This window comes from Mesoplodon mirus (genome assembly GCF_964341445.2).
Source record: "Mesoplodon mirus genome assembly, contig: HAP1_SCAFFOLD_1210, whole genome shotgun sequence".
Lineage (NCBI taxonomy): Eukaryota > Metazoa > Chordata > Mammalia > Artiodactyla > Ziphiidae > Mesoplodon > Mesoplodon mirus.
In genome coordinates this window covers 74402-100366 of record NW_028294867.1, presented here as the reverse complement: position 1 = coordinate 100366, position 25965 = coordinate 74402, and the positions used below count along the sequence as shown (strand labels likewise).

General features: G+C 43.4%; 1 protein-coding gene across 3 annotated transcripts in view; it reads right to left on the bottom strand.

The window, feature by feature from the left end:
- Window positions 1-4622: 4622 nt before the first annotated feature.
- LOC309797910 (uncharacterized protein) overlaps window positions 4623-25965 on the bottom strand; it is a 78694-nt gene continuing 57351 nt past the window's right edge. For all 3 annotated transcript variants that reach the window (XM_082646293.1, XM_082646292.1, XM_082646291.1), the window contains 2 exons: window positions 5018-5375; window positions 4623-4877 (listed from right to left, as the gene is read on the bottom strand). The gene's annotated coding sequence lies outside the window, so the exon portion shown is untranslated. The remainder of the gene's footprint in view (window positions 4878-5017; window positions 5376-25965) is intronic.

The following is a 25965-nucleotide window of genomic DNA, read 5'->3' as shown; positions in this document are numbered from 1 at the left end:
TTATAAGACACTGATGAAAGAAATTAAAGATGATACAAATAGAAGGAGAGATGTACCATGTTCTTGGATTGGAAGAATCAACATTGTGAAAATGACTCTACTACCCAAAGCAATCTACAGATTCAATGCAATCCCTATCAAACTACCACTGGCATTTTTCACAGAACTAGAACAAAAAATTTCACAATTTTTTTTTGTATGGAAACACAAAAGACCCCGAATAGCCAAAGCAATCTTGAGAACGAAAAATGGAGCTGGAGGAATCAGGCTCCCTGACTTCAGACTATACTACAAAGCTACAGTAATCAAGACAGTATGGTACTGGCACAAAAACAGAAAGATAGATCAATGGAACAGGATAGAAAGTCCAGAGATAAACCCATGCACATATGGTCACCTTATCTTTGATAAAGGAGGCAGGAATGTACAGTGGAGAAAGGACAGTCTCTTCAATAAGTGGTGCTGGGAAAACCGGACAGGGACATGTAAAAGTATGAGATTAGATCACTCCCTAACACCATACACAAAAATAAGCTTAAAATGGATTAAAGACCTAAATGTAAAGCCAGGCACTATCAAATTCTTAGAGGAAAATATAGGCAGAACACTCTATGACATAAATCACAGCAAGATCCTTTTGGACCCACCTCCTAGAGAAATGGAAATAAAGACAAAAATAAACACATGGGACCTAATGAAACTTCAAAGCTTTTGCACAGCAAAGGAAACCATAAACAAGACCAAAAGACAACCCTCAGAATGGGAGAAAATATTTGCAAATGAAGCAACTGACAAAGGATTAATCTCCAAAATTTATAAGCAGCTCATGCAGCTCAATAACAAAAAAACAAACAACCCAATCCAAAAATGGGCAGAAGACCTAAATAGACATTTCTCCAAAGAAGATATACAGACTGCCAACAAACACATGAAAGGATGCCCAACATCTTTACTCATTAGAGAAATGCAAATCAAAACTACAATGAGATATCATCTCACACCAGTCAGGATGGCCATCATCAAAAAATCTAGAAACAAAAAATGCTGGAGAGGGTGTGGAGAAAAGGGAACACTCTTGCACTGCTGGTGGGAATGTGAATTGGTACAGCCACTATGGAAAACGGTATGGAGGTTCCTTAAAAAACTACAAATAGAACTACCATATGACCCAGCAATCCCACTACTGGGCATATACCCTGAGAAAACCATAATTCAAAACGAGTCATGTACCAAAATGTTCATAGCAGCCCTATTTACAATAGCCCGGAGATGGAAACAACCTAAGTGTCCATCATCGGATGAATGGATATAGAAGATGTGGCACATATATACAATGGAATATTACTCAGCCATAAAAAGAAACGAAATTGAGCTATTTGTAATGAGGTGGATAGACCTAGAGTCTGTCATACAGAGTGAAGTAAGTCAGAAAGAGAAAGACAAATACCGTATGCTGACACATATATACGGAATTTAAGAAAAAAAATGTCATGAAGAACATAGGGGTAAGACAGGAATAAAGACACAGACCTACTAGAGAATGGACTTGAGGATATGGGGACGGGGAAGGGTAAGCTGTGACAAAGCGAAAGAGCGGCATGGACACCTATACACTACCAAACGTAAGGTAGATAGCTAGTGGGAAGCAGCCGCATAGCACAGGGAGATCAGCTCTGTGCTTCGTGACCGCCTGGAGGGGTGGGAGGGAGACGCAAAAGGGAGGGGATATGGGAACATATGTATATGTATAACTGATTAAATTTGTTATAAAGCAGAAAAAAAAAATTAAAACAAATAGAAAAAAATGAACTCACCGTATATTAACTTGGTTAATTAACCACACAGAATAAAAGAATAAATTAGATTAACTTTTGAAAAAAATATATATAAATGTTCTCACACACACACAAAAGGTAAATATGTGAGGTGATCAATGTGTTCATTAACCCCTGGGAATTATCAAATCATCACGTTGTACCCTTTGAGTATCTTACGATTTTGTCGATTATACCTCAATAAAGCTGGGGGATAAAAAAAAAAGGAGCAGAAGTGAGTTATTTGTACTGAGGTGGATGGACCTAGAGACTGTCATACAGTGTGAAGTAAGTCAGAAAGAGAAAAACAGATACTGTATGCTAACACATATATATGGAATCCAAAAAAAAAAAAAAAAAGGAATAAACAAAATGGCCAGAAGAACCTAGGAGCAAGATGGGAATAAAGATGCAGACCTACTAGAGAATGGACTTGAGGATATGGGGAGGGAGGGGGAAGGGTAAGCTGAGACAAAGTGAGAGAGTGGCATGGACATATATACACTACCAAACGTAAAATAGATAGCTAGTGGGAAGCAGCTGCATAGCACAGGGAGATCAGCTCAGTGCTTTGTGACCACCTAGAGCGGTGGGATAGGGAGGGTGGGAGGGAGGGAGACGCAAGAGGGAAGAGATATGGGGACATATGTATATGTATAACTGATTCACTTTGTTACAAAGCAGAAACCAACACACCATTGTAAAGCTATTATACTCCAATAAAAATGTTAAAAAAATCATATATATGAAAGGGAACTTGTTCCTAAAATATATAAAGAACACTCAAACTCAATAATAAAAACACAAATAAACTAATTAAAATATTGAAAAGGATCTGAATAGACATTTCTCCAATAAAGACTTACAAATGGCCAATAAGAACAGGAAAAGATACTTAGCATCATTACTCATTAGGGAAATGTTAATCACAAAGAGAGATAGTAGTAAGTGTTGATGAGGACATGGAGAAATTGGAACCTTAGTACTTTGCAAGCGGGAATGTAAAATGGTCTAGCCACTTTGGAAAACAGTCTGACAGTTCTTCAAAACGTTAAATGTATGGGTTACCATATGACCCAGTAATTCTACTCCTAGGTATGTACCGAAGAGAAACGAAAACAGGTTCACACAAAAACCTGTACATGAATGTTCACAGCAGCATTATTTATAAGAACCAAAAACTGGGAATAACTCAAATCAAACCCATAATACAACTCCAAAAATTGGAAATACCTGACAGATAGATAAACGTGGTGTATTTGTACAATGGAATATCATCTGGCCATTCAAAAGAATAAAGTACTAATATGTATTACAAGGTGATGAACCTTAAAGACATTATGGTCAGGGAGGGAAGGCAGACACAAAAGACCACATATTGTATGATTCTACTTATATGAAGTGTCTACAGTAGGTAAGTCTCTAGAGAAAAAGGTAGCTGAACAGTTATCTAGACCTGAGGGGGAGAGGCCAGGAGAGGAATTGGGAGTAGATGCTAAAGGGTAAAGGGTTTCTTTTGGGGATGGTGATAAAGTCTTAAAATTGATTGTGGTGATGGTTGCACAACTCTAAAAACCATTAAGTTGTATCTGTTAAACAGTGACTTGTACAGTATGTGAGTTATATCACAATAATGTTGTTACGAAAAAAAAAAGATTGTATGAGGGAAACTGGTCAACTAATGTAAGAAAAACAAGTAAAATGAGAGCCCAAACTCACAGCGTACCTCAGAATAAATTCTGACTTGATTCAAGTGCTCAGTGTAAAAGTAATTAAACTGGACTAGAACTATCAGGACGGGAAAGACCTTTTCAAGCATAAAACAAATCACAGGAAAAATTAATAGGTGTCATGAGTACAGAAAAATTTAAGAACTGCATGTCAAAATATTTTTTTTCCGTAATTGAACTCACCTCAACACATAGCCTTCATTTTTGCTCTGAGCAGGAAAACCCAAACTTGCCCACGGCTTATGGTTTTAAGCATAGTTATTTCTGAACCTAAGACTGGTCAATTACAGATTGGCCCTGTGCTTTCCCCTTCTGCCCAGAGGTGGTCTAAGTTTCTGGGGGAAAAGAGGAGGAAAGGAAACTTCTGGCTCTGAAGGAGGGCTGTCTGGCCCTTAGAGCTGGGCTTCCATCCTCCTTAACTTCCCTCGGGGACAGCTGATCCCCCGTAGCTAGTCCTCAGCAGTGCCGCTGCAGCACATGGTTTTGGAACCCCAGCATGCATGAGCTCACGATGTTGTTTATACTGCACTGTGCTTTTGTTCCAGTGTCCTGGACGTTGCCTGGGTCGCGCTGTGAGGATGCAGCAGCAGCAGCAGCAGCATATAATTTGTCAACACCCCAACCGTTCTGAGTCCGGCTGTGATGACAGGAGGTACCGGCCCCGCCCTAGGGCAGCACACAACCTCTGCCACCTCAGTAGTGACTATGACCGCCTGAAAGTGGCATCATCTGTCCTCTATACCACCTCTCATAATGGACAGTTCCTACTAAATTATGATTTCTCATGGTGCCATCCTCAATAGTATGTATTATACCAAATACTCTTGTTTTTGCGGTACACGGGCCTCTCACTGCCGTGGCCTCTCCCGCTGCGGAGCACAGGCTCCGGACGCGCAGGCCCAGCGGCCATGGCTCACGGGCCCAGCCTCTCCGCGGCATGAGGGATCTTCCCGGTCTGGGGCACGAACCCGTGTCCCCTGCATCGGCAGGCGGACTCTCAACCACTGCGCCACCAGGGAAGCCCAGTGTGTCCTAAATGTAAACTAGAGCGCTCCTCTTAGTGGAGAACATTGCTCACAAATTCATACTCATACCAGAATATATTTCAAGTGCTTATATAAACGGAGCTTACAGTTTGTTAACAAATGTGTCATTCTTCTCTTCCTTGCCTAAATCGATCTGCTCCAGCTCATCAGGAGACTGTGTCTTTTGAGGTGCGTGCCTTGATGTGGTGCCGGAGGCTCATGGAAACACGTGGTTTGCTTGCCTCTATTGAGGTTGTGATTCCTCCACCACTTTGCTTAGTCAGCCAGGAACAATTCAGATGAGTTTCCTGTTGAATAAGGTCATAACTGTCAAGCCTTTGCTATACTGAAAGTACAGTACAGTAAAAGGCTTGATCCCAGCAAGAAGTGACACCCCACTTTCTCCCACTGTCCACCTTTTTGTTTGTTTTTCTCATTTCAGACCCACCTTTTGGAGGAACCGCTCGTCGGGGGGCTTGTGATGCATGTTGGCACACAGGCCCTTGGAGGCCCTGGTACATCAGCCTGTGGTCAGGGCTTCCAGTCTCGGAAGGTGGACGGTGTCCACACGAGGAGCTGCAAGACGGTGGCTGAGAGACGCTGCGAGCCGGGAGAGAAACCCTCTTCCTGGCGGCACTACCTGGGGCCTTCCTGTGATAGTATTGCGACCACCCCGAAGCCTTGTGCAAACCAGACCGCATGGAGCCAACCTTGTCAGGGTCTCGTCCGCAGGGCCATTCTGAACGGATGTGGTGTCTTGGGACATCAGGAGAGTAGCTGCTTTGATGTGGGTGCAACTTGGTGTCCTGTAGAGAAAAGAATAGTTGACTGAGTAGGGTGGTCGGTGGCCTACTAACGAGCACTGGGAGCCTCTCCGCAGCCTCTTTCTGTCTTGGAATTTCAGCCCCACAGACAAGGCTTCCTTGGATGGGATTGGACAGGTGTGTAAATGCCCTGAAGTTATGTGGGAAATGTAATCATATATATTTTTCTAGGGGGAGGTCCATTGCTTTGGTAAGTTTTCCCTGGGGTTCATGACACCCCAGAAGCTAGTGCCGCTGTCAGCACTGGGAGGAGCAGGTGGCCTGAAGGGCTGTGACGTCCCCTGAGGGCATCGAGAAGCCACTTGGCCCAGCTAAGAAGGGAGTCCAGGGCACTTCTGACTCCAGTGCCAAGCAGTGGCCCTAACCCAAGCCTAGCTTCTTCACTTCCCTCTGTGATCTCAGTTTCCGCTTTTCATAAAATCATGCACTTCTTTTTGTAACTAGATCTCTAATGAGCTATGTGTTCAATGGATTTTTTTTTTTTTTTTTGCAGGAGGCTGCACAGACGCAACTCACCACTGTACGTTTGTAAAGCATCTTAATTTGTGTTCGCTAGACCTCTACAAACAAAGGTGCTGTCAATCGGGTCAAGAAGGATAAAACTTTGCAGGGGAGTCCTAATGCCGCTGTGAAGATGAAGCAAAATGTAAAAGCTCTCTTCCCCATGTAGCTGGCACAAAAACATATATTTCTTTACAAAAAACCCTCTAGGTTCTACAATCAGACAGAAGTCAATGCAAAATCACCACTATTAAAATTGGGTACTGTCATTTCCCCATGGCCGGTTTTTTAATTCCAGCTCTTGTAAATGGTACGTTCCAGGACTAACATAAAATACCGTAGCAGGTGCGCCAGTGCACTTGGGACCCCGTTCTGTCCTTCTAATCAGGAAATCACCAAGATCACCTGTGCATTGTCACGAGCTGCCTCTTCCTGTGATTTATAGACTAGTACAGAGTACGACATCCTGAGGGCTTGGCAAACACGGCAACTGATGACTTCTCTCAGTTTTAGGGTTGCAACAGGTGTATAAGGCATTTACATTTGAGAAGCTCTGGCCAGTAGTTCTTAAGATGTTGGCTCTAATGGCATTTTTATGGACCCTTACTAAACGTGAAAAGGAGACAATCACTCTGGACAGGCTTGTGACCCTGACTGATCCAGGCATCCTGGGGGAATGGCATCTTGTCCTCGCTCTTAGAGAACTTAGGGAAGAAAACACTGAGTAAACATGGCTGCCATTTTCACAACTACGGAAATCGACCTGTGACCAAATGAGGCATCTTGGAAATTAAAGGAGACGGAAGGTTAACCTCTTCTACTGATTTTGAAGTATATTCAAAGCGTTCTTTTAAGAGCTGTGAATGAGACTTTTCTCAGCACTATTCTCTTGCACACAAACAGAAAAGCCAAAGCCTTGTTAGACCGAATTTATGCATAAGATAGTATCCCTAAGGAATTTTATTTTGGAAAAATTATGAGAAAGTAATCTAGCTATGAAACATGATAGCTGAAAAGAACTGTTTACAGTAAATAACTGTTTTAATGTGAACTGATTTGTCAGTAAATCCAAAGCGAATTAGCGTTAGGCTGGAAGGTACAGTTAGGATGAGGAGTAATGTAAGCCTTACTAATGTAAGGCTTGGGTCCACTCTCATATACAGTGTGATGAAATCCCAAATATTCTGTCTTTTACATGTCAACATTTTGGGATTTTACCATTTTTCCACTATTGCCCTTTATTCTGCCCGAGTTCTAATCCAGGATCCCACATTGTGTTTTGTTGCCTTGCCTCTCTAGCCTCCTCCAATCAGGGATGCTTCCTCAATTTCTTCTTGTCTTTCATGACCTTGACACTTTTGACCATGACACTGGCTAGAGGTTTTATCGAATGGCCCTCAATCTGGGGTTATCTAGTGTTTTCTCAAGATGAGAGTGAGGTTATGCATTCTTGCCCTTCTTAACGCATACTATCAGGGGGAACAATATGTCAATAAGTCCTTTTACCAGTGACTTGATCCTTGGTTCTGGTAGTTTCTGCCATGTTTCTTGTCTATTAAGTTACTATTTTTCTCTTTCTAATTAATACATGCTTATTTCAGAGACAATACTTTGACACTGCGCAAATATTCCACTGTTTCTTAAAGTATTGCCCCTTAATTTTAGCATCCACTGTGGACTGTGCCTACAACAATTATCACGAAGATGTTCTAATTGTGACCTTCTACTTTCTTCATTCCGTCTACTTTTACTAATTGGAATTCTTTGGAAGGGAAGAGTTGTTCCTTCTTCCCCATTTATTCACTTTATGTATATCCACATGGACTCCACGGGATGCGTATATATGTATATATCTAGATATAGTTGTAGATATAGATATCTATATCTATATATAGATATATATTTAAGGGTTGAAATCCAACACTATCATTATTTTGTTGCTCAAAGCATTCTAGCTTTGGTCATTGGGAGGGTTAAAAGGTTGATTGCATATACACTAATCCTTGAATGTGTGTGCACGCACGTGCATGTGCACAAACACACACACACAATTTTTTTCCTGTATCTATGCATTCATACTGAAACCTTGAATGCCAGTCCAGCACATAGGGACGTTATTACAGTCTATACCTTTTTCTTGTTTGTAAACTTCTTTCTATGACAGCGAGAAGCCTGGCTTTCGTTATCTGCAATATATTTTCTTGGTTTGACCTTATTATACCAGATAAATACCGTATGGTAACACATATTTATGGAATCTAAAAAGAAAAAAGAAAAAAATGGATCTGAAGAACCTAGGGGCAGGTTAGGAATAAAGACGCAGACTTAGAGAATGGACTTGAGGACACGGGGAGGGGGAACAGTAAGCTGGGACAAAGTGAGAGAGTGGCATGGACATAGATACACTACCAAATGTAAAATAGATATCTAGTGTGAAGCAGCCGCATAGCACAGGGAGATCAGCTCAGTGCTTTGTGACCACCTAGAGGGGTGGGATAGGGAGGGTGGGAGGGAAACGCAAGAGGGAGGAGATAACGGGGATATATGTGTACGTAGACCTGATTCAATTCCTTATAGAGCAGAAACTAACACAACATTGTAAAGCAGTTACACTCTAAGAAAGATGTTAAAAAAAAAAAAAAAAAGAAAACCCTTCCATGCCTTCCCATTGTCGTTAGGAGAAAGGTCAAAATTCCTGGCATAGGGACTGTGTCTGTCTTGTTCACTTTGTCCCCCAATGTCTAAAATAATGCCTTGCATATAGTAAGTGCCCAGTACCTATTTGCTGCCTGACTAAATACGTGAGTGAAAAAATAAAAGTCCCTCCGTGCTTGGGTCTCAGGCTGCCCTTCTGCCTCATTGCTGTGTCTCCCAGCCTGGTTATTGGATCTCCATCCACAATAGACTTTTCCGTACCTTCGATAGACCGTTCTGTCTCCTGACTCAGGGCCTTTGTACATACTGCTTCCTCTCTTTTCACTTAGTTATTCCTATTCATCTATTTTCAGGGAAACCTTCTAGGCCCCAAACTAAACCAGACCCTGTGCTGTATGTTTTTCAATTTCCGTATCATTCTTCTGCACAGCTCTTACCACAATCTGCCTGTCTTGCCCACGTACTGGACCATCAGTTCTATGAGAGCAAATCCACAGCTGGTGTGTTTAACAAGTAATCCCCATTACTCAGCACAGTGATTGCCCCACTGCACACTCTAAAAATATTTGTTAAATGAATGAATGAATGATTGAATAGCATAGCCCCTAGCAGATAACTGACCAGTGATGCTGTGGACGGAAAACACTGCACAATCGAAAAGTCGAGAGGTCTGTTTCATCTGACAGACATTCTGAGGACTTCAAGCTTGGGACATAGCATCGCAGATAATGCTGAGAAACTGTTCTGAAGTGGCAAGGAGGGGATTGGGGAGCCACGATATATAGGAGTTTTTGCAACAAAAGACAAGGTAGTTGGAACATCAAAAGATGACTGTTAATTAAAGAAAATCAGCTATCTCAAGTTAAGGAATTTAGCGCTTTTGTCTGTATGGGAAGATGCAAGTGTCTGGGTTTACTGAAATCATTCCTTTGATGTGCACCTCCACTATCTGGGGCCAGTGTCCTGTGCTTTCTCATCCTGAGTCTCCTTGGGGTGGTGCACCATTAGGGCGGCCATAATATGATGGCTTGATGGCTGCAACATCCTTTGTTTACTGATATGGCAGGCAACATTTCAGCTCACAATGCCAAAACCCATAGTAAAAACAACAACAAAAAATCAAACCAAGAAAAAACCCAAACAGTAGTAGCACTTACTGAGCACAAACCTGTGAGGTAGACACTATTATCAACCTCATTTTACTGAGGAGGAAGCGGAAGTGTACAGAATGTTGTACAGCTCACTGCCCTGTGCAAATGCCCACCCCGGATCCATGATCTGTGCGTTGGAGGAGAGGTGGGAGGTATGCTCACACCGTGAAACAAAAGAGATGCCTCGGAACACGTTCTCAGAAGAGCCGTGGATACCGTAGTCACCTTGACCTGTCTTCCAGTGCCGTAGGCACCTTGACTCTGGCGTGAGCTCCTCCTATCCTTCAAAGGAAGAGCTTGTGCAAGAGTCATCTGTCCCTCAGGAGGCAGCAAACTGATGCTAGAATAACTAGGAGGAACTTGATCCAAGAAATCTGCTTTATGTCAATTCTTGGTTCGCACAAAGTGAGAATTCACATTGGGAATTTTATCCTTGTTTATTAAGTACTCTCAAGCCTTTAGCCACTCCTAGAGAAAACAGAGTCATACACTTTCATACCTAGAAGAAACGGTAGAGATCATCTAACCCTAGATCCCTCTACATCAGGGGTCCTTCACATTTCAGTGCCACGGATCCCTCCGTAGTCTAGAGAAGCCTATGGCTCCCTTCTCAAACAAGGGTTTTAAATCTATAAAAATAAAACATACTTGATTACAAAGGAAGCCAATTAATTATATGGAAGTACAGTTCCTGAAGTAGTTTTCAATGTGTGATGTAGTCGTAACTTTGCTTCTCTATCAACACACTAAATTATAGGATCTGCTAGTACAACTGATTTTGAAATGGTGATGAATGTAACTGCTGTTCTGGATGCCTGCCACGATTTTCATGGCATGTGAAAACAGCTGTGATTTCTATTGGTAACAAAATCACAGGTATTGCTACTACTGATATACGTTGTGGCCTGCATTTTTACAATTGAAGGCAATACTCAATTGCCGTTAGAGCTTAGTGACAACGAGGATGTAATCCTTTTCCCATGCAAGTCCGTGGTTCCCTTGGAGAACCATGGGGCTCAGGTTAGGAACCCCTACTCTGCAGCATCCTGGTGGCAGCTCGAACATCTTGAGTGACAGCGCACTCAGTATCTCCAAGGTGTCCAGGTCCTAGTTCAGTCTCCTATAATCATTATGAACTTTAGGGTCAGGTAAATCTAGAAGCAGTCCCAGCTCTGTTGGCATGTTAGTTATGTGACCATAGCTATTTAACCCTGTGGACATCGCTGTCTTCATTGCAAGAATGGGAACAAGATGACAATTACATTAGAAAACATGCAAATGTCTCAGAGCACAAAGAGCACATAGGTGATTTAGCAATATTTTCTTCCCTTTGGTTTCAGTGAGTTGAAATGCACCTTTTTTTTTTTTTTTTTTTTGCGGTACGCGGGCCTCTCACTGCTGTGGCCTCTCCCGTTGTGGAGCACGGGCTCTGGACGCGCAGGCTCAGCGACCATGGCTCACGGGCCCAGCCGCTCCGGGGCATGTGGGATCTTTCCGGACCGGGGCACAAACCCATGTCCCCTGCATCGGCAGGCGGACTCTCAACCACTGCGCCACCAGGGAAGCCCGAAATGCACCTTTTTGAAGTTTCCGCCTAATTTTGCCCTAGCTCTACTCTTTGAAGCCACACAAGTCATGGCTCCTTACATACTTGAAGACGGCTCTATCCCACCCCTATGTTGGTTGTCTACGTGGTGATTCTGTTGCTTCTCTGAGTAAAAGAAAATCTGAGCGTATGGCTGGGAGTTATCTGTGCTGCTGCCCATTCCCAGAGAGACGTGTGAGGGCCCTGAAACAGTCATCATGTTAGGATCGATTTTTCCTCTGGAAGGCACTTCCTGTAGGATCTGTCCTACCCGTCCTTACTAATACGCTCCTGGAGTATTTGTTCTTAGGTGGTTCACGGGCACGTGGTCAGAGTGCTCTGTGTCTTGCGGTGAAGGATTCCGCAGTCGGCAAGTGGCCTGTAAGCGCACGAGAGCCAATGGGACTGTGCAGGTGATGCCTCCGAGAGCATGTGCCCCCAGAGAGAGGCCTCTGGGAAGAAGACCCTGCTCCACTCACCCGTGTGTTCAAGGGCTTATTGAACCAGGGAACCAGGGAATGCCGACAAATCTAGTGTTTTGCTAGTATGATCATTTAGTATAATCATCCAGTCCCCGTGGTCCAACCCATGCATCAAAACAATGAAATTAAAAAGGAGACTTCCCTGGCGGTCCAGTGGTGGACCTCGCCTTCCAGTGCAGGGGGTGCGGGTTGGATCCCTTGTCGGGGACCAAGATCCCACGTGCCTCGCGGCCAAAAATACCAAAACATAAAACAGAAGGAATATTGTAACAAATTCAATGAAGACTTTTCAAATGGTCACATCAGAAAAATAAAATAAACCCATGCATCAGGGCCCCTTCGCACAGGGGAAGAGGGGAGCCCAACTGCTGCGTGACAGTCATGAAACTCAGCTGCACGGGGACCTTACCACACTGCGCACAGGCTGGTTCACGGGACCTTCTTATCCTTTTATGAGCCTCTCTGATGTAATTAACACAGGCCACAGGGATCCAAAGTTCCCCTCGGCCCTTCTGAAAATGTTTGGGGATGTTAGTGCAGGAAGGGATTCGACACTTTCTGCACGTCTGCCCCGCAGTGCAGCAGTTGTTGCTGCTGGGAGTCATTGTGTTAATTCTCTTAGGTCACTTCCCCTCTAGTGGTTCTGATTAATTCCAAGCACTACATGGCTACACACTTGTCTAACTGGAAAATGCACAGCCCCAAGTCTGTGCAGGGACGATGCAAAGCAGAGTGTGATACATCTCTCTAGAGCATCAAGTTTATTAACTAGAATTGGAAGAACCAAGGAGTTCTTGGAACAAGAACTCTCCCCCTCCCCCACCAACACGGAAGACAGAAGAGTGGGGGAGGGGAGACGTGCCCCAGGAATGACAGTCCAGTCTCTGAAGTCTGAAGTTTCACCCAGGTGGGGGTTGAGGGGTGGACCTGCAGCCACGGTGGCCTCTCTTTCGGTGGCCCGGGCTGCTCCGGACCATCCTCTGAGCTGGCCAGGGTCTTGGATACAATGTTTCTGAAGGCCGTGCAGAGAACAGAGTCATCTTCAACTGGACCGGGTCCCAGGGCGCGTGGCAGCCTGACCTTCCTGCCTCGGGTCATCCATGGGGTTCAGGCGGTTTCACTTTATGACGACGCCTCAGCTTGCAACAAAGGTGTTTAGATATGAAGTTGCAGATTCTCCTAGCCACCCCTTGCTTTTTCTGTCTGTGGCCAGAGGGAGTGGATGAGGACATACTCTCAGGCTGCCCAGCGTGGGAGGACCTTCCAGTGTTGGACACACCCGGGGGGCAGCTGGTTCCCTCTGGGGCTCCAATCCTGCTGCTGGTGGACGGGGATGTCCCAGGGCCACACTGGTCGGCTGGGCTGGGGGTGGCAGTCCTCGACTCCAGGCTGGGTGGGGGACAGGCAGGCTCACTGGTCTTCTGCCCTGCCTGCTGGTCTTCCTGCAGCTGCCCATTTTCTCCCTGGTAGAGCCATCTGGCTTTCAGGGTGGACAACTCGGGGCTTAAAGAAGCCTCAAGTTCACTGCCACTGAGGTCCCCGGAAGAGAAGGGCCTCACAGTTATGATGGAGGACCCCACCATTGGTTTCATGGAGCTCACACTGCCTGTTCCTGGGTCTTGGATCTGGTCGCAAGTCCAGCCCAGAGTCCTCACCGTGGTCACCTCCGGGTCCTCTTCACAGGGTGGCTGGAGTGGCTCCTTCTGGCCCATGTTCACCCATGGATGCCTCATGACGTCAGATAAGGTGCCTCTGTCACGGGGGTTGAGGGCAATCATTTTTTGTAATAGAGCCCTTATCTCCAAAGACAGGTAAGGTGGGATGGGGTATTGCCCTCGTAGGATTTGCTCCCGCATCTCCCGGACGTCTTCTCCCACAAAGGGCCGGCACGCAGTTACCATGCTGTAGAGAACTACACCCAGGCTCCACACGTCCAACGCAGGGCCGCTGTAGCTCTGCCCCCGCAACAGTTCCGGGGCAGCATACGGGACTGTGCCGCAGATCGTGTCCAGTATGCCACTCTCATCACACTTGTTGCTGAGGCCAAAGTCTGTCAGTTTTATATTCATGTTGGCATCCAAGAGGAGGTTCGGTAGCTTCAGGTCCCTGTGCACGATGCCCCTCTGGTGGCAGTGCTGCAGGGCGGAGACCAGCTGCTGGAACGGGCGTCGGGCCTCCGCCTCTGTCATACGGCCATGGTTCACTAGGTAGCTGAACATGTCCCCCCCACTGAGGTACTCCATCACGAGGAACATTGTCTCCTCCGTGTCAATCACCCCCAGCAGTTTTACAATATTGGGGTGATCCAGAGCCTTCATACAGCACACTTCCCGGTAAACTGCCTGGGAAGTTGAGCAGCTCTGCCGACCTTTCTTAATGATCTTCACAGCCACCTGTGTCCCGGTCAGAATGTGCCGGGCCAGCTTCACTTTAGCGAAGCTGCCTTCACCAATGGTGTGGAGGATCTCGTACTCATCAATATGAGCCTCCTTGTCAGCGGAGTTGGCTGTGAGGCCCTCCATCATGGTGGCCTGCTAACTACACTGAATGACAGCACTAACTAGCAGTGCTAAAGAAGAAAAAATTTAAAACTGAAAGAAATGATAAAGAGAGAAAAAATAAAGAAAAAGGAGAAAAAGGCAAAGAAGAAATAAAAATGAGAAAAATAAAAAAGGCTAGAGAAAAGAGGAAAAAAATCCACAAAATTGCAGAAACAAGGAAAAAACAAGCTAACTGTGGGTCCAAGGCCGTCAGGTCACCAAAAGCAGCTTCCTGGGCTCTTAAGGACCAAAAACCTTGGCCCAGCTGGGCTCTTTTATACAGTTTTTGTGAAGTACATCACAGTGGGGCACTGTGAGGTCACAGCAAGAAATGGACCCATCACCGCTGGGGATAAACCACAGTGGTTTTCTCACTTTTTCAGTTCAAGGCCCCTTTACACTTAGGAAAAAGGATCCCAAAGAAATTTTTCTGTACGTGTGTTATTAGAATTTGGTATTCACTTTGGTATAAATTAAAATCTGTAGGATACTTCAGTGGCCTTTTTATTTCTAGTTTGAAAAGATGTAATAATTTTAGAGACCTCATAATGTCTACACTTGATCTACAGATTCAACACAATCCCTTTCAAAATCCCAGCTTCTTTGCAGAAATTGACAAGCTGATCCTAAAATTCATATGGAAATATAAAGGACCCAGTATAGCCAGAACAATCTAGAGAAAGAACAAAGTGGGAGGGCTCAGACTTCTCAGTTTCAAAACTTACTACGAAACTGTAATCATCATGAGAGTGTGGTACTCGCATAGCATAGACACATAGATTGATGAAAGAGAGTTGAAAGTCTGGAGATAAATCCATGTATCTATGTCAACTGATTTTCTGCAAAGGTGCCAAGACCATTCAATGGGGAAAGAATAATCTCCTCAGCAAATGCTGCAGGACAACTGAATAGCCACATCCAAAAGAAAGAACTTGGATTCCTAGCCTACAACATATACAAAAAATTAAGTCAAAATTTATCAGAGACCTAAACTTAAGAGCTAAAACAATAAAGCTCCTGGAAGAAAATGTAGCCATAAATCTTCATGCTTTGGATTAGGAGACGGTTTCTTAGATATGACACCAAAACATAAGCTACAACAACAACAAAAATAAATTGGACCACATCAAAATTAAAAACTTTTTTTTGCTACGAAGGACATGATCAAGAAAGTGGACAGCCCACAGAATGGGAGAAAATATTTAAAAATCATATATATGAGGAGGAGCTTCAAGGTGGTGGAAGAGTAAGACGTGGAGATCACCTTCCTCCCCACAGATATATCAGAAATACATCTACATGTGGAACAACACCTACCGAGCACCTACTAAACACTGGCAGAAGACCTCAGACCTCCCAAAAGGCAAGAAACTCCCCACGTACCTGGGTAGGGCAAAAGAAAAAAGAAAAAACAGAGACAAAAGAATAGGGACGGGACCTGCACCAGTGAGAGGGAGCTGTGAGGGAGGAAAGGCTTCTACACACTAGGAGGCCCCTTCGCAGGCGGAGACTGTGGGTGGCAGAGGGGGGAGCTTCGGAGCCACGGAGGAGAGTGCAGCAACAGGGGTGCCGAGGGCAAAGGAGAGAGATTCCCGCACAGAGGATCGGTGCCAACCAGCACTCACCAGCCCGAGAGGCTTGTCTGCTCACCCGCCGGCGCGGGTGGGGGCTGGGAGCTGAGGCTCACGCTTTGGAGGTCGGATCCCAGGGAGAGGACTGTGGTTGGCTGTGTGAACACAGCCTGAAGGGGCTAGTGCTCCACAGCTAGCCGGGAGGGAGTCCGGGGAAAAGTCTGGACCTGCCGAAGACGCAAGAGACTTCTTCTTGCATCTTTGTTTCCTGGTGCGCGAGGAGAGGGGATTAAGAGCACCCCTTAAAGGAGCTACAGAGACGGGCGCGAGCCGCGGCTATCAGCGCGGACCCCTGAGGCGGGCATGAGACGCTAAGGCCGCTGCTGCCGCCACCAAGAAACCTGTGAGCAAGCACAGGTCACTACCCGCACCTCCCCTACCAGGAGCCTGTGCAGCTCGCCATGGCCAAGGTCCTGTGATCCAGGGACAACTTTTCCGGGAGAACGCCCGGCGCACCTCAGGCTAGTGCAACATCACGCTGGCCTCTGCCGCCGCAGGCTTGCCTCACATCCATACTCCTCCCTCCCCCCAGCCTGAGTGAGCCAGAGCCCCCGAATCAGCAGCTCCTTTAACCCTATCCTGTCTGAGTGAAGAATAGATGCCCTCCGGTGACCTACACGCAGAGGCAGGGCCAAATCCAAAGCTGAATCCCAGGAGCTGTGCAAACAAAGGAGAGAAAGGGAAATTTCTCCCAGCAGCCTCAGGAGCAGAGGATTAAATCTCCACAATCAACCTGATGTACCCTGCATCTGTGGAACACCTGAATAGAAAACGCATCATCCCAAATTGAGGAGGTGGACTTTGGGAGCAACTATATCTATATCTATATCTATCTATCTATCTATATATCTATCTATATAGATAGATATATAGATATATATATATCCCTTTTTCTCTTTTAGTGAGTGTATATGTGTATGCTTCTCTGTGTGATTTTGTCTGTACAGCTTTGCTTTTACCATTTGTCCTAGGGTTCTGTCTGTCCTTTTTTTTTTAACTTAAAATTTTTTTTTCTTCATAATTATTCTTTATATTAATAACTTTATTTTATTTTACATTATTTTATTTTATCTTCTTCTTTCTTCTTTTTCCTCCATTTTATTCTGAGCCATGTGGGGCACAGACTCTTGGTGCTCCAGCCAGGCGTCAGGGCTATGCCACTGAGAAGGGAGAGCCAGTTCAGGGCACTAGTTCGCAAGAGACCTCCCAGCTCCACATAATATCAAATGGCAAAAATCTCCCAAAGATCTCCATCTCAATGCCAAGACCCAGCTCCACTCAACGACCAGCAAGCTACAGTGCAAGCACACCCTATACCAAACAACTAGTAATACAGTAACACAACCCCATCCATTAGCACAGAGGCTGCCTAAAATCATAAGGCCACAGACACCCCAAAACACACCACCAGACATGGATGTGCCCACCAGAAACACAAGATCCAGCCTCATCCACCAGAACACAGGCATTAGTCCCCTCCACCAGGAAGCCTACACAACCCATGGAACCAACTGTAGCCACTGGGGAGAGACACCAAAAACAACGGGAACTACGAACCTGCAGTCTGTGAAAAGGAGACCCCAAGCATAGTAAGTTAAGCAAAATGAGAAGACAGAGAAACACACAGCAGATGAAGGAGCAAGGCAAAAACCCACCAGACCTAACAAATAAAGAGGAAATAGGCAGTCTACCTGAAAAACAATTCAGAATAATGATAGTAAAGATGATCCAAAATCTTGTAAACAGAATGGAGAAAATACATGAAACGTTTAGCAAGGACCTAGAAGAACTAAAGAGCAAACAAACAGTGATGAACAACCCAATAAATGAAATAAAAAATTCTCTAGAGGGGATCAGTAGCAGAATAACTGAGGCAGAAGAACGGATAAGTGACCTGGAAGATAAAATAGTGGAAATAACTACTGAAGAGCAGAATAAAGAAAAAAGAATGAAAAGAATTGAGGACAGTCTCAGAGACCTCTGGGACAGCATTAAAGGCACCAACATTCGAATTATAGGGGCCCCAGAAGAAGAAGAGAAAAAGAAAGGGACTGAGAAAATATTTGAAGGGATTATCATTGAAAACTTCCCTAATATGGGAAAGGAAATAGTTAATCAAGTCCAGAGAGCACAGAGAGTCCCATACAGGATAAATCCAAGGAGAAACACACCAAGACACGTATTAATCAAACTATCAAAAATTAAATACAAAGAACAAATATTAAAAGCAGCACGGGAAAAACAAAAAATAACACATAAGGGAATCCCCATAAGGCTAACAGCTGATCTTTCAGCAGAAACTCTGCAATCCAGAAGGGAGTGGCAGGACATATTTAAAGTGATGAAAGGGAAAAACCTAAAACCAAGATTACTCTACCCAGCAAGGATCTCATTCAGATTTGACGGAGAAATTAAAAGCTTTAGAGACAAGCAAAAGCTAAGCGAATTCAGCACCACCAATCCAGCTTTACAACAAACGCTAAAGGAACTTCTCTAGGCAGGAAACACAAGAGAAGGAAAAGACCTACAATAATAAACCCAAAACAATTACGAAAATGGTAATAGGAACATAAATATCGATAATTACCTTAAATGTAAATGGATTAAATCCTCCAACCAAAAGACAGAGACTGGCTGAATGGATACAAAAACAAGACCTGTATATATGCTGTCTACAAGAGACCCACTTCAGACCTAGGGACACATACAGACTGAAAGTGAGGGGATGGAAAAAGATATTCCATGCAAATGGAAATCAAAAGAAAGCTGGAGTAGCAATTCTCGTATCAGACAAAATAGACTTTAAAACAAAGACTATTACAAGAGACAAAGAAGGACACTACATAATGATCAAGGGATCGATTCAAGAAGAAGATATAACAATTGTAAATATTTATGCACCCAACATCGGAGCACCTCAATACATAAGGCAAATACTAACAGTCATGAAAGGCAAAATCGACAGTAACACAATCATAGTAGGGGACTTTAACACCCCACTTTCACCAATGGACATATCAGCCAAAATGAAAATAAATAAGGAAACAGAAGCTTTAAATGATACATTAAACAAGATGGACTTAATTGATATTTATAGGACATTCCATCCAAAAACAACAGAATACACATTCTCCTCAAGTGCTCATGGAACATCCTCCAGGATAGATCATATCTTGGGTCACAAATCAAGCCTTGGTAAATTTAAGGAAATTGAAATTGTAACAAGTGTCTTTTCTGACCACAACGTTATGAGACTAGATATCAATTACAGGAAAAAATCTGTAAGAAGTACAAACACATGGAGGCTAAACAACACACTACTTAATAACCAAGAGAGCACTGAAGAAATCAAAGAGGAAATCAAAAAATACCTAGAAACAAATGACAATGAAAACACAATGACCCAAAACCTATGGGATGCAGCAAAAGCAGTTCTAAGAGGGAAGTTTATAGCTATACAAGCCTACCTTACGAAACAAGAAACATCTCAAATAAACAACCTAACCTTACACCTAAAGCGATTAGAGAAAGAAGAACAAAAAACACCCAAAGTTAGCAGAAGGAAAGAAATCATAAAGATCAGATCAGAAATAAATGAAAAAGAAATGAAGGAAATGATAGCAAAGATCAATAAAACTAAAAGCTGGTTCTCTGAGGAGAAACAAAATTGATAAACCATTAGCCAGACTTATCAAGAAAAAAAAGGGAGAAGACTCAAATCAATAGAATTAGAAATGAAAAAGGATAAATAACAACTGACACTGCAGAAATACAAAGGATCATGAGAGATTACTACCAGCAACTACATGCCAATAAAATAGACAACCTGGAAGAAATGGACAAATTCTTAGAAATGCACAACCTTCTGAGACTAAACCAGGAAGAAATAGAAAATATGAACAGACCAATCACAAGCACTGAAATTGAAACTGTGATTAAAAATCTTCCAACAAACAAAAGCCCAGGATCAGATGGCTTCACAGGTGAATTCTATCAAACATTTAGAGAAGAGCTAACACCTATCCTTCTCCAACTCTTCCAAAATATAGCAGAGGGAGGAACACTCCCAAACTCATTCTACAAGGCCAACATCACTCTGATACCAAAACCAGACAAGGATGTCACAAAGAAAGAAAACTACAGGCCAATATCACTGATGAACATAGATACAAAAATCCTCAACAAAATACTAGCAAACAGAATCCAACAGCTCATTGAAAGGATCATACACTATGATCAAGTGGGGTTTATCCTAAGAATGCAAGGATTCTTCAATATACGCAAATCAATCAACGTGATACACCATATTAACAAATTGAAGGAGAAAAACCATATGATTAGAACACTCCCTAACACCTTACACAAAAATAAACTCAAAATGGATTAAAGACCGAAATGTAAGGCCAGACACCATCAAACTCTTAGAGGAAAACATAGGCAGAACACTCTATGACATGAATCACAGCAAGATCCTTTTTGACCCACCTCCTAGAGAAATGGAAATCAAAACAAAAATAAACAAATGGGACCTAATGAAACTTAAAAGCTTTTGCACAGCAAAGGAAACCATAAACAAGACGAAAAGACAACCCTCAGGATGGGAGAAAATATTTGCAAATGAAGCAACTGACAAAGGATTAATCTCCAAAACATACAAGCAATTCATGGAGCTCAACATCAAAAAAACAAACAACCCAATCCAAAAATGGGCAGAAGACCTAAATAGACATTTCTCCAAAGAAGATATACAGATTGCCAACAGACACATGAAAGAATGCTCAGCATCATTAATCATTACAGAAATGCAAATCAAAACTACAATGAGATATTATCTCACACCAGTCAGAATGGCCATCATCAAAAAATCTACAAACAATAAATGCTGGAGAGGGTGTGGGTAAAAGGGGACCCTCTTGCACTGTTGGTGGGAATGTGAATTGGTACAGCCACTATGGAGAACGGTATGGAAGTTCCTTATAAAACTAAAAATAGAACTACCATACGACCCAGTAATCCCACTACTGGGCATATACCCTGAGAAAACCATAATTCAAAAAGAGTCATGTACCAAAATGCTCAATGCAGCTCTATTTACAATAGCGAGGACATGGAAGCAACCTAAGTGTCCATCAACAGATGAATGGATAAAGAAGATGTGGCACATATATACAATGGAATATTACTCAGTCATAAAAAGGAGCAGAACTCAAATGTTCTCACAGATGGTGGAAGAGTAAGACGCGGAGATCACCTTCCTCCCCACAGACACACCAGAAATACAGCTACACGTGGAACAACTCCTACAGAACACCTACTGAACGCTGGCAGAAGACCTCAGACCTCCCAAAATGCAAGAAACTCCCCACGTACCTGGGTAGGGCAAAGCGGAGAGATTCCCGCACAGAGGATCGGTGCCGACCGGCACTCACCAGCCCGAGAGGCTTGTCTGCTTGCCCGCCGGGGCGGGCGGCGCTGGAAGCTGAGGCTCGGGCTTCGGTCAGAGCGCAGGGAGAGGACTGGGGCTGGCGGCGAGAACTCAGCCTGAAGGGGGCTAATGTGCCACAGCTAGCCGGGAGGGAGTCCGGGAAAACTCTGGAGCTGCCAAAGAGGCAAGAGACTTTTTCTTCCCTCTTGGTTTCCTGGTGCGCGAGGAGAGGGGATTAAGAGCGCTGCTTAAAAGAGCTCCACAGACGGGCACGAGCCGCGGCTGAAAGCGCGGAGCCCAGATACGGGCGTGGGACGCTGGGGCTGCTGCTGCCGCCGCCAAGAGGCCCGTGTGCGAGCGCAGGTCACTGTCCACGCCCCCTTTCCGGGGATCCTGTGCAGCCCGACACTGCCGGGGTCCCGGGATCCAGGGACGGCTTCCCTGGGAGAACGCACGGCGCGCCTCGGGCTGGTGCAACATCACGCCGGCCTCTGCTGCTGCAGGCTCGCCCCGCACTCCGTGCCCCTCCCTCCCCCCCGGCCTGAGTGAGCCAGAGTCCCTGAAGTGGCTGCTCCTTTAACCCTGTCCTGTCTGAGCGAAGAACAGACGCCCTCCAGCGACCTACACGCAGAGGCGGGGCCAAATCCAAAGCTGAGACCTGGGAGCTGTGAGAACAAAGAAGAGAAAGGGAAATCTCTCCCAGCAGCCTCAGAAGCAGCGGATTAAAGCTCCACAATCAACTTGATGTACCCTGCATCTGTGGAGTACATGAATAGACAACAAATCATCCCACATTGAGGAGCCAGGAGTCAGTGCTGTGCCTCTGAGGTGGGAGAGCCAACTTCAGGACACTGGTCCACAAGAGACCTCCCAGCTCCACATAATATCAAACGGCGAAAATCTTCCAGAGATCTCCATCTCAACACCAGCACCCAGCCTCACTCAACGACCAGCAAGCTACAGTGCTGGACACCCTATGCCAAACAACTAGCAAGACAGGAACACAACGCCACCCATTAGCAGAGGGGCTGCCTAAAATCATAAAAAGTCCGCAGATACTCCAAAACACACCACCAGACATGGATGTGCCCACCAGAAACACAAGATCCAGCCTCATCCACCAGAACACAGGCACTAGTCCCCTCCACCAGGAAGCCTACACAACCCACTAAAGCAACCTTAGCCACTGGGGACAGACACCAAAAACAACGGGAACTACGAACCTGCAGCCTGCAAAAAGGAGACCCCAAACACAGTAACATAAGCAAAATGAGAAGACAGAAAAACACACAGCAGGAGAAGGAGCAAGATAAAAACCCACCAGACCTCACAAATGAAGAGGTAATAGGCAGTGTACCTGAAAAAGAATTCAGAATAATGATAGTAAAGATGATCCAAGATTCTATTTCCAAGATCCAAAATCTTGGAAATAGAATAGACAAAATGCAAGAAACAGTTAACAAGGACCTAGAAGAACTAAAGATGAATCAAGCATCGATTAAAAATACAATAAATGAAATGAAAAATACTCTAGATGGGATCTATAGCAGAATAACTGAGGCAGAAGAACGGATAAGTGAGGTGGAAGATAAAATAGTGGAAATAACTGATGCAGAGCAAAATAAAGAAAAAAGAATGAAAAGAACAGAGGACAGTCTCAGAGACCTCTGGGACAACGTTAAACACACCAACATGCGAATTATAGGGGTCCCAGAAGAAGAAGAGAAAAAGAAAGGGACTGAGAAAATATTTGAAGAGATTATAGTTGAAAACTTCCCTAATATGGGAAAGGAAATAGTTAATCAAGTCCAGGAGGCACAGAGAGTCCCATACAGAATAAATCCAAGGAGAAATACGCCAAGACACATATTAATCAAACTGTCAAAAATTAAACACAAAGAAATCATATTAAAAGCAGCAAGGGAAAAACAACAAATAACACACAAGGGAATCCCCATCAGGATAACAGCTGATCTCTCAGCAGAAACTCTACAAGCCAGAAGGGAGTGGCAGGACATAATTAAAGTGATGAAGGAGAAAAACCTGCAACCAAGATTACTCTACCCAGCAAGGATCTCATTCAGATTTGATGGAGAAATTAAAACCTTTACAGACAAGCAAAACCTGAGAGAGTTCAGCACCACCAAACCAGCTTTACAACAAATGCTAAAGGAACTTCTCTAGGCAAGAAACACAACAGAAGGAAAAGACCTACAATAACGAACCCAAAACAATTAAGAAAATGGGAATAGGAACATACATATCGATAATTACCTTAAATGTAAATGGACTAAATGCTCCCACCAAAAGACACAGAGTGGCTGAATGGATACAAAAACAAGACCCATATATATGCTGTCTACAAGAGACCCACTTCAGACCTAGAGACACATACAGACTGAAAGTGAGGGGATGGAAAAAGATATTCCATGCAAATGGAAACCAAAAGAAAGCTGCAGTAGCAATTCTCATATCAGACAAAATAGACTTTAAAATAAAGACTACTAGAAGAGACAAAGAAGGACACTACATAATGATCAAGGGATCGATTCAAGAAGAAGATATAACAATTGTAAATATTTATGCACCCAACATAGGAGCACCTCAATACATAAGGCAAATACTAACAGCCATAAAAGGAGAAATCGACAGTAACACAATCATAGTAGGGGACTTTAACACCCCACTTTCACCAATGGACAGATCATCCAAAATGAAAATAAATAAGGAAACACAAGCTTTAAATGATACATTAAACAAGATGGACTTAATTGATATTTATAGGACATTCCATCCAAAAACAACAGAATACACATTTTTCTCAAGTGCTCATGGAGCATTCTCCAGGATAGATCATATCTTGGGTCACAAATCAAGCCTTGGTAAATTTAAGAAAAATGAAATTGTATCAAGTATCTTTTCTGACCACAATGCTATGAGACTAGATATCAATTACAGGAAAAGAGCTGTAAAAAATACAAACACATGGAGGCTAAACAATACACTACTTAATAACGAAGTGATCACTGAAGAAATCAAAAAGGAAATTAAAAAATACCTAGAAACAAATAACAATGGAGACACGACGACCCAAAACCTATGGGATGCAGCAAAAGCAGTTCTAAGAGGGAAGTTTATAGCAATACAATCCTACCTTAAGAAACAGGAAACATCTCGAATAAACAACCTAACCTTGCACCTAAAGCAATTAGAGAAAGAAGAACAAAAACATCCCAAAGTTAGCAGAAGGAAAGAAATCATAAAAATCAGATCAGAAATAAATGAAAAAGAAATGAAGGAAACGATGGCAAAGATCAATAAAACTAAAAGCTGGTTCTTTGAGAAGATAAACAAAATTGATAAACCATTAGCCAGACTCATCCAGAAAAAAAGGGAGAAGACTCAAATCAATAGAATTAGAAATGAAAACGGAGAAGTAACAACTGACACTGCAGAAATACAAAAGATCATGAGATTACTACAAGCAACTCTATGCCAATAAAATGGACAACCTGGAAGAAATGGACAAATTCTTAGAAATGCACAACCTGCCAAGACTGAATCAGGAAGAAATAGAAAATGTGAACAGACCAATCACAAGCACTGAAATTGAAACTGTGATAAAAAATCTTCCAACAAACAAAAGCCCAGGACCAGATGGCTTCACAGGCGAATTCTATCAAGCATTTAGAGAAGAGCTAACACCTATCCTTCTCCAACTCTTCCAAAATATAGCAGAGGGGGGAACACTCCCAAACTCATTCTACGAGGCCACCATCACCTTGATACCAAAACCAGACAAGGATGTCACAAAGAAAGAAAACTACAGGCCAATATCACAGATGAACATAGATGCAAAAATCCTCAACAAAATACTAGCAAACAGAATCCAACAGCACATTCAAAGGTTCATACACCATGATCAAGTGGGGTTTATTCCAGGAATGCAAGGATTCTTCAATATATGCAAATCAATCAACGTGATACACCATATTAACAAATTGAAGGAGAAAAACCATATGATCATCTCAATAGATGCAGAGAAAGCTTTCGACAAAATTCAACACCCATTTATGATAAAAACCCTGCAGAACGTAGGCATAGAGGGAACTTTCCTCAACATAATAAAGGCCATATATGACAAACCCACAGCCAGCATCGTCCTCAATGGTGAAAAACTGAAACCATTTCCACTAAGATGAGGAACAAGACAAGGTTGCCCACTCTCACCACTCTTATTCAACATAGTTTTGAAAGTTTTAGCCACAGCAATCAGAGAAGAAAAGGAAATAAAAGGAATCCAAATCGGAAAAGAAGAAGTAAAGCTGTCACTCTTTGCAGATGACATGATACTATACATAGAGAATCCTAAAGATGCTACCAGAAAACTACTAGAGCTAATCAATGAATTTGGTAAAGTAGCAGGATACAAAATTAATGCACAGAAATCTCTGGCATTCCTATATACTAATGATGAAAAATCTGAAAGTGAAATCAAGGAAACACTCCCATTTACCATTGCAACAAGAAGAATAAAATATCTAGGAATAAACTTACCTAAGGAGACAAAAGACCTGTATGCAGAAAATTATAAGACACTGA